The sequence below is a fragment of the Pinus tabuliformis genome, chromosome 8 (genome assembly GCF_031772625.1).
Source record: "Pinus tabuliformis cultivar Carrire ecotype Pingquan chromosome 8, CPIR1, whole genome shotgun sequence".
NCBI lineage: Eukaryota > Viridiplantae > Streptophyta > Pinopsida > Pinales > Pinaceae > Pinus > Pinus tabuliformis.
In genome coordinates this window covers 494,124,066-494,134,238 of record NC_142294.1, presented here as the reverse complement: position 1 = coordinate 494,134,238, position 10,173 = coordinate 494,124,066, and the positions used below count along the sequence as shown (strand labels likewise).

At 42.8% G+C, this 10,173-nt stretch overlaps 2 long non-coding RNA genes across 2 annotated transcripts; both read right to left on the bottom strand.

Moving 5' to 3' along the window:
* Positions 1-218: 218 nt before the first annotated feature.
* Positions 219-1,120, bottom strand: LOC149236243 (uncharacterized). Its single transcript, XR_016245895.1, has 4 exons — positions 1,106-1,120; positions 702-831; positions 512-576; positions 219-357 (listed from the first exon to the last, which is right to left on the bottom strand). It is a non-coding gene; the product is annotated as an uncharacterized LOC149236243 (long non-coding RNA).
* A 6,993-nt stretch (positions 1,121-8,113) lies between these two features.
* On the bottom strand, positions 8,114-8,918 carry LOC149236242 (uncharacterized). The gene is made up of 4 exons (XR_016245894.1): positions 8,888-8,918; positions 8,500-8,575; positions 8,310-8,374; positions 8,114-8,196 (listed from the first exon to the last, which is right to left on the bottom strand). It is a non-coding gene; the product is annotated as an uncharacterized LOC149236242 (long non-coding RNA).
* Between the last annotated feature and the right edge of the window lie 1,255 nt (positions 8,919-10,173).

Genomic DNA, 10,173 nt, shown 5'->3' with positions numbered 1-10,173 from the left:
GTACATGAGAACCTTTAAATTTAACATCTAATGAACAGAGTAGCTTCGACATAGTCGACAGCATAAAAGAAATCACACGATTAATTCAGTAAGAGGCCGTAGCCATGCATATGATGATCAATATACAGGTAAACCATTTATAACAATAGCTTCAGGAACCGAAAGGGACTAAAGTCCAGAACATAAGGGTTCTATTAAAACTTAAACCCTGAATGAAATTGTATCAACTCAAAATAGAGATTTAGTCTCAGATTCAAGTACCCATATACATAAATTTACAAATGGCTTGCAGCCGTAAGCAAATAAGTTGAACCCTCAGGGTTTCGCGAGATACAGGTCTGGCATGGGAAGAGCCGCCTGTAAATCGCAGCAAGGGCTTGAACAAATAACAATAAGACCTGAGAAAAGCAGGAATAGCAGGACATAAGCCTCGTCCGAACTGTGGAGACCTTCAATCCACCTAATCTTCGATATCCTTTATATAATTACGTCTGCAAGAATAAGGACTCACCTGGAGTATCAGTAGGCCAGCACCCTCTTTCTGCAGGCAGTAGAGGCTGGAAGATCCAAACCCTCCTGCACAGGAGATAAGCTATTCATTAACTGTAATAGATAAACGCAGGTGCAATGGAATACACAGTGAACCGTAGGAGTATAAGACTATAACCTGTGTGTTAATGTTTAAACAGTGAGATTCATACCTGAGCGAGAGAGGTGTAACTGGAACGATGCGGAGGAGGCTCTGCTGAGCGGAGGCACATTCTGGACGCAAATGAACTGAGGCCGATTAACCCGGTGGATTATATGCTGAAGGTCAAACCCTCGATTAACCTAAGCCCTTCGATTACACGGATCGATCACCATCGTTCGTATGGGCGGGAAGGTTGGCGCGGAAACCACAGCTGTACAACCCTGAGCGTTCACATGGCAGTCACATGGCCTCCTTCCACCTGGCCACAGGATGGATGAGCTGGATTAACATCCGCCTTCCACCTGGTGCCGTGTTAAATAATTAAGGTTGCAATACATTAAGGCTATGGCAAGGGTTATGGCATAGTGCTGGAGTGGGTAGGTGTAACGTGAGCAAACCCACATGGAAACCAACCTTATGCCAAGTCATAACTTATGCAGGTGAATCAAATAAAGTGCATTAAATTATAATGTTTTATAATGTTTGACAATGAACCGAATACCTTGTGATCACGGTGGCAAGTGATTTGTAAGGGTAGGTAATAAATTTTTTCTTTATTTTGGTATAAGATAGATTGTGGTCGTGACAATGTGGTATCAGAGCAGAGGTTTCAAAACTGTGGCCTCTGGAACAGTAAAGATTATCTTATAATGAATATATGAAGACAATGCAGCTAATTGACTTTCTTGTGTACCAATTAGGAGACCCATACAGAGACAGCCTCTCCTAACAGCTAACAAGCAAGATGGAGGAAATGCCAGGAACTGGTGGCATCCCTCAAGAAAATGCTGAGCTGTGGGTACAGCTTGGTGCTGAGACACGCAGTACCAATCTGGCGATACTGCAAACAGTCCAAGAGCTGAAAAGTGAAATGGCGCGTTTGCGAGAGGACAATGTGCGATTAACAATGGAGCAAGAAAGAATATTGAAAAGCTTGTCAGACAAACAAAATCCACCCTTAGCCAACCCCAGCGCGGAACAACAAAGGGGAACTGAAGAACGGGATTATGCACCTGAGCTTTCAGAAGAACAGGAAGACCATTCTGATAATGTGCAAGAACAACAAACCTCAAAGAGACAGAAAATGGAGTTACAAGGGGAATTCCGAAAAATCAAACCTCCCCTTTTCGATGGTGAGCAGGAAGAAGTAGCAGAAGCTTGGTTGATTAACATTAACAAATATTTTCAACTGTACGAATATGATCAAAATCTGAAGGCGCGGCTGGCCATTTTCCAGCTGCAAGGCAAAGCCACCTTGTGGTGGGAAGAGATCAAAATCGTGAAGGGAGTAAGTGAGCAAAGCATAACCTGGGAAAAATTTCAGAAATATTTTAAGGAGAGGTATTTAACTGAGCGCTTCTATGATGAGAAGGCGCGAGAATTCCATGACTTACGATTAGGACAGCAGTCCATGGATGAATTCATAAATCGCTTCACTTCTCTGCTTCGCTATGTGCCATACATAAAGGAGGAGAAGGCCAAGGTGCAGAGGTTCGTGAGTAGCCTACCAGCTTACATAAGGGAACGGATTGAGTTTGACAATCCCCGAACTATGGATGAGGCAATTCGAAAGGCTAGAATTTGTTATCAGCAGAACAAACAGAAAGGAGACATTCCAAACAAGAGATGGAATGAGAGAAAAGGCAACAGAGTTGCTGGAAACAACAAAGGCAGCCGTGGAAATGGCAGTAAGGGGGCTGGGAAGGGTCAGATCAGCAGAAACATAACCAAAGGCACCTTCCGAGCTAAGCCAAACGAAAGCAGAATCAGCGAACCCCCTGCTAGATCAGAGATTGAGGGAACCAGACCTCCAGTTCAGTGCTGGGGGTGTGGAGGACCGCACTACGTCAAGAATTGTCCACAGCGTAAAGGGGTTGATCAAATATCTCAGATCCATGAAGCATCAACTGTTGGGGATGTGGCACGCAGCGTACCTAGAATTAACGCAACCTTGGAAGACCAGCAAGCGGAGTACCAACCAAGCATGGTGGAGTTTGAAGGTAAGATCTCTAATCTCTCTATAACTGTACTTATTGATCCTGGAGCTACTTTAAGTTATGTTAGTCCAAAAGTGGTGGAACATTGTAAGCTATCATCAGAAAAGTTCAAAAATCCATGGTTAGTACAGTTAGCTACGGGAGCCAAGAGACGGGTCCTAGCTAAAGTTAATAACTGCTCTTTCAGTATAGCTGGACAACCCGTAACAGCAGACCTGAATGTACTTCCATTAGGTTCTTATGACATCCTTATTGGTATGGATTGGCTGGAAAAGCACTGGTCACTGGTGAATTGTAAAACCAAGACCATATACTACAAGGATGATTTGGGGCAGCAGCAGGAATTGCAGGGAATTAAACATCCTGTTCAGATTCGACCTATCACTGCGACTCAGTTAGCTAAGTGTATTAGAAAGAAATGTCAGATTTATGCCATACAAGTTGGTTATGCAAACCAGAAAGACAAGATGTCCGCATTGGACAATATCCCGGTGGTACAGGAATTTATTGATGTTTTTCCGGAAGAAGTACCGGGGCTGCCTCCAAAGAGAGATATAGATTTCACTATAGAACTAATCCCAGGAGCAGCACCTGTCTCACGGGCCCCATACCGAATGAGCATACCAGAGCTAACCGAGTTGAAAATGCAGCTGCAAGAGCTGTTGGATAAGCAGTACATCCGTCCCAGCGTATCACCCTGGGGAGCTCCAGTATTATTTGTGAAGAAGGAGGATGGGACACTTCGCATGTGCATAGATTACCGTCAGCTGAATAAGCTCACGGTCAAGAACAAGTACCCTTTACCCAGGATAGATGAACTCTTTGATCAAGTGAAAGGGGCAAAAGTGTTTTCCAAGATTGATCTGCGATCTGGTTATCATCAGATCAGGATTAAAGATGAGGACATTGCCAAAACCGCTTTTAGAACACGTTATGGACACTACGAATTTGTAGTGCTACCTTTTGGTTTGACCAATGCACCTGCCACCTTCATGTGTATGATGAACAGCGTGTTTCATCGGTTTTTGGACAAATTTGTGCTGATATTCATTGATGATATTCTGATATACTCACGCTCCCAGCAAGAACACGAAGAGCACCTTAGGTTGGTGTTGCAGACCCTTCGGGAACATCAGCTGTACGCTGAATTCAGCAAGTGCGATTTCTTCAAGGAGGAAATTCAGTATTTGGGGCACGTAATTACTAAAGAAGGAATTGCTGTAGACCCGGAGAAGATAAAAACCATTATGGAATGGCCCATACCCAAAGATGTTGCTGATATCAGATCCTTTATGGGATTAGCTGGATATTACCGGAGGTTTGTGGAAGGCTTCTCTAGGATAGCCTATCCTATCACTTCATTGCAGAAGAAAGGGAAGGTATTTAGATGGACACCAGAATGTCAGCAGAGTTTTGATCGCTTGAAGCACTTACTCACCACGGCACCCATCCTAAGCATAGCTGATCCTAATAAGGATTATGTGGTATGCACCGATGCAAGCAAGGAAGGTGTGGGAGGAGTACTAATGCAGGAAGGAAAGGTAATAGCATATGAATCAAGGAAGCTGAAGGAGCATGAACAGAGATACTCTGCTTACGATATGGAATTAACAGCTGTTATTCATGCGCTGAAAATGTGGCGGCACTACCTCTTAGGGAGGAAATTCCTGCTGTTAACAGATCATCACAGTTTGACACATTATTTCAGCCAACCTACCTTGAATGCAAGACAAGGTCGTTGGGCAGATTTCCTAAGTGGGTTTGACTTCGACATAAAGCATTTAAAGGGCAAGGAAAACCGAGTGGCGGATGCATTAAGTCGGAAGGTTCACTGTTTATGTGAACTTTCAGTCAGCAAATGGCAGAGTTCACTAATTGAGCAAATAAAGACAGCAGCTAGTCTTGACTCTGAGTACCAGTACTTAAAACAGCAAGTACAACAATCTGATAAGGAAAAATTACAACAAGGATACACACTAAATAGTGATGGAATGCTGTGTTTTAATAAGAAAATGTATGTACCTGATGTAAAAGACCTTAGAAGGTTGGTTATGGATGAGTTTCATATCAGCCACTACACTGGTCATCCGGGGTACCAAAAGATGATCACTGCGCTTAAGAAGGAATACTATTGGCCAGGAATGAAGAAACAAGTGGTTGAGTACTTGGCACGATGTTTGGAATGCCAGCAAATAAAGGCAGAACATCAGCATCCCGCTAGACTGCTACAGCCTTTGCCCATTCCGGAGTGGAAATGGGAAACCATTTCCATGGATTTCATAACGGGGTTGCCCCGAACAAAGAAAGGCAACGACTCTATCATGGTAGTGGTTGATAAGTTAAGTAAAGCAGCGCACTTTATTCCTGTGCAGTCCACTTACGAGGCGGTGCAAATTTCTCATCTCTTCATGCAAAATGTGTTCCGATTGCATGGGTTACCAAAGGTAATTATATCAGATCGCGATGTGAAATTCACCTCTACCTTTTGGAGGACATTGTTTGCCGAGTTGGGTACTCAGCTGAACTTCAGCAGAGCTTATCACCCGCAGACCGATGGTCAAACCGAGCGAGTGAATCAGGTGCTGGAAGATATGTTGAGAGCATATGTAATTCTGAAACCAGGTCAATGGGAAGAATATTTACATCTGGTCGAATTTGCGTATAATAACGGATATCACACTTCGACTCAGCTAAGTCCCTTTGAGGTCCTGTATGGACGGAAGTGTCGCACACCCTCAAGCTGGGGTGGACCGGAAGACAAGCTGAATTTGGGTCCGGAAATGCTTAAAGACATGGAAGACATGGTAAGAAAGGTGCGTGCAAACTTAAAAGCTGCACAAGATAGACAGAAAAGCTTTGCGGACAGGAAAAGACGATTCACGGAATACAAAGTTGGCGACCATGTGTTTGTAAGGATTCAAACCAGAAGGAGCGCCCTGCAGTGGAGTGGGTGCGCCAAGCTGGCTCCTCGATACTTTGGACCTTTTCAGGTCTTGGCTAGAGTAGGGCCAGTGGCCTACCAACTTGCATTGCCAAGTCACATTAGGATTCATAATGTGTTTCACGTTTCTGTTCTAAAAAAATATGTCTATGATCCTAAACATGTCATTCAATGGCAAAATGTGCAGGTAAGAATTAATCCGCTTGTCTTTATTATGCAGCTACATGCAATAGAAAACTGATTAAAAGTATTGATTGCCTGCAGGTCGAACCGGAAGGCGAGGTTCTGGTCGAACCACAGAGCATTCTCGACCGGAGAGAAGTGCGGCTGCGGAAACGGGTTATTACCCAAATTAAAGTGTTGTGGCAGCACTATGGGCCTGAGGAGGCTACATGGGAAGACGAAGAACTCATTAGGAAAGTTTACCCAAACTTATTTAATGGGAATAGACATCGGGACGATGTCCAATCCCAGGGGGGGAAGATGTGATGCCCCAAGGTAACTTGTAATTTGAATAGTTACTATGGTAAAAATTGTATGAGTAAAAGACTTGATATTACTAAATGACATTGTTAATTATGAAAAGGAATATATTGGATTATTTTACTTGTGTATATTCATGAAATGCTGGCAGCCTCCTGGAGGAGGATTTTCTATTAAAAGAAAATAAAAACAGTTATCAAAACTGGAAAATAACTGCTTCTCACCCAAGGGGAAAAGCCTTGGGAGGAAAAACCTCTGGGCTGTTGAGGAACAGGCAGAGAGAAGGATTCCAAGGGAGAGAGCAGACAGAGAGGAAGGTTAAGTCTGGTAGTGACCAGATAACCTAGCACTGGTGTGCATGTGTCTTGTTGAGGGCTGTAGGCCTGCAGGACTGCTCGGGCGGGGGAGAATCCAGTGAAGTGGATCTCAAGGTTGGGAGGATAAGAGCAAAACCATTGCAGGTGATTCCCTGAAGAAGGCACGACGATAGCAGATTACAGGTATGTGTTCTTAAATAACTCTGACTTGAGTAACAGGCGAAGACAGCACACAGACCGGTTCAGGTATTTAAGTTTCTTATCTGGTTATTGCTGTAGTGAATTATTAATCTTGCTGAACATTAAACAGTGATGGTAGAGCTGTCATATAGGTTAATACATATAAACTATCTGCAGATCTGACTTGGAAATAAATTGTCACAGTATAGACTAGAATGGTTAAATGAAAGGGCCAGATTGGGTCTAAACCCTGAAGCGGTTATGAGACCGCTGAGAATATTAATCATTAGGAGTAAACGAACGTAAGAATCGAACCATTGCTTACGAGCACAGTCAAATAAATTGCTTCAGAACAGTAGTAATAATGAAAGAAACAGTTATGAAATGGAAATTTAGACAGTGTCATTACTGTTAAGTCTTAACGAAACTTTAGGAAGACCATGAAGAAGGGTCGAGGCCCTCGGATAAAACAATATCTCAGAGAAATACGAAAACAATAACTCAGAGAAATAAGAGTAACAGGAACGGCCGTAAGGGTTATGCACATAGCTCAACCCACGGAACGTTTCACCATAGCAGGTATTATATACTGTGTAATAAAACAATAACCATAGCCGGTAACATATATAGCTGTGTGAGATGAATGAAAATATAGCGAATAATGTAACGCTGTGTAAGGGGAGCAATAGCTACAGCAAAGTACTAAATAGCTATGCAAAGAAAGTGCGTTAACATTAAATGCAGGCTAACATTACAAATGTGAGAGCATTAAGGTATTTACAGAATTAATGACATGATTCTAATATGCTACGGAAACTGGAAATTAATATTATGCCTCTACCGGCTTAAACATCATGGTCACGGGTATAACACCCTGTGTGTGTGGCAAAGGGGGTTGCCTTGCATTCATCGACCCGAATGCAAGCCTTAATCCCTACAGCCGCATTAAGAAAATATGAAATATGGTAAAGAAATGAATACCAAATCTGATGCATGAACCTAACTACTCATAATAGACCTGAGTTCTTGCCATATGATTAAACTTCAAACCAAAGAGTCGACGGTCATACCAGTTCGAAACAGTACAAACCCTCACTGGGGCAAGTCCATCGATATTAAACTTCATATGCATGATTATAATAAACTGAAGTAATAGACAGTGGGTAAACCCCGAGAATCAATACAGGTTGTACATGAGAACCTTTAAATTTAACATCTAATGAACAGAGTGGCTTCGATATAGTCGACAGCATAAAAGAAATCACACGATTAATTCAGTAAGAGGCCGTAGCCATGCATATGATGATCAATATACAGGTAAACCATTTATAACAATAGCTTCAGGAACCGAAAGGGACTAAAGTCCAGAACATAAGGGTTCTATTAAAACTTAAACCCTGAATGAAATTGTATCAACTCAAAATAGAGATTTAGTCTCAGATTCAAGTACCCATATACATAAATTTACAAATGGCTTGCAGCCGTAAGAAAATAAGTTGAACCCTCAGGGTTTCGCGAGATACAGGTCTGGCATGGGAAGAGTCGCCTGTAAATCGCAGCAAGGGCTTGAACAAATAACAATAAGACCTGAGAAAAGCATGAATAGCAGGACATAAGCCTCGTCCGAATTGTGGAGACCTTCAATCCACCTAATCTTCGATATCCTTTATATAATTACGTCTGTAAGAATAAGGACTCACCTGGAGTATCAGTAGGCCAGCACCCTCTTTCTGCAGGCAGTAGAGGCTGGAAGATCCAAACCCTCCTGCACAGGCGATATGCTATTCATTAACTGTAATAGATAAACGCAGGTGCAATGGAATATACAGTGAACCGTAGGAGTATAAGACTATAACCTGTGTGTTAATGTTTAAACAGTGAGATTCATACCTGAGCGAGAGAGGTGTAACTGGAACGATGCGGAGGAGGCTCTGCTGAGCGGAGGCACATTCTGGACGCAGATGAACTGAGGCCGATTAACCCGGTGGATTATATGCTGAAGGTCAAACCCTCGATTAACCTGAGCCCTTCGATTACACGGATCGATCACCATCGTTCGTATGGGCGGGAAGGTTGGCGCGGAAACCACAGCTGTACAACCCTGAGCGTTCACATGGCAGTCACATGGCCTCCTTCCACCTGGCCACAGGATGGATGAGCTGGATTAACATCCGCCTTCCACCTGGTGCTGTGTTAAATAATTAAGGTTGCAATACATTAAGGCTATGGCAAGGGTTATGGCATAGTGCTGGAGTGGGTAGGTGTAACGTGAGCAAACCCGCATGGAAACCAACCTTATGCCAAGTCATAACTTATGCAGGTGAATCAAATAAAGTGCATTAAATTATAATGTTTTATAATGTTTGACAATGAACCGAATACCTTGTGATCACGGTGGCAAGTGATTTGTAAGGGTAGGTAATAAATTTTTTCTTTATTTTGGTATAAGATAGATTGTGGTCGTGACAATGTGGTATCAGAGCAGAGGTTTCAAAACTGTGGCCTCTGGAACAGTAAAGATTATCTTATAATGAATATATGAAGACAATGCAGCTAATTGACTTTCTTGTGTACCAATTAGGAGACCCATACAGAGACAACCTCTCCTAACAGCTAACAAGCAAGATGGAGGAAATGCCAGGAACTAGTGGCATCCCTCAAGAAAATGCTGAGCTGTGGGTACAGCTTGGTGCTGAGACACGCAGTACCAATCTGGCGGTACTGCAAACAGTCCAAGAGCTGAAAAGTGAAATGGCGCGTTTGCGAGAGGACAATGCGCAATTAAAAATGGAGCAAGAAAGAATATTGAAAAGCTTGTCAGACAAACAAAATCCACCCTTAGCCAACCCCATCGCGGAACAGCAAAGGTGAACTGAAGAACGAGATTATGCACCTGAGCTTTCAGAAGAACAGGAAGACCATTCTGATAATGTGCAAGAACAGCAAACCTCAAAGAGACAGAAAATGGAGTTACAAGGGGAATTCCAAAAAATCAAACCTCCCCTTTTCGATGGTGAGCAGGAAGAAGCAGCAGAAGCTTGGTTGATTAACATTAACAAATATTTTCAACTGTACGAATATGATCAAAATCTGAAGGCGCGGCTGGCCATTTTCCAGCTGCAAGGCAAAGCCACCTTGTGGTGGGAAGAGATCAAAATCGTGAAGGGAGTAAGTGAGCAAAGCATAACCTGGGAAAAATTTCAGAAATATTTTAAGGAGAGGTATTTAACTGAGCGCTTCTATGATGAGAAGGCGCAAGAATTCCATGACTTACGATTAGGACAGCAGTCCATGGATGAATTCATAAATCGCTTCACTTCTCTGCTTCGCTATGTGCCATACATAAAGGAGGAGAAGGCCAAGGTGCAGAGGTTCGTGAGTAGCCTACCAGCTTACATAAGGGAACGGATTGAGTTTGACAATCCCCGAACTATGGATGAGGCAATTCGAAAGGCTAGAATTTGTTATCAGCAGAACAAACAGAAAGGAGACATTCCAAACAAGAGATGGAATGAGAGAAAAGGCAACAGAGTTGCTGGAAACAACAAAGGCAGCCGTGGAAAT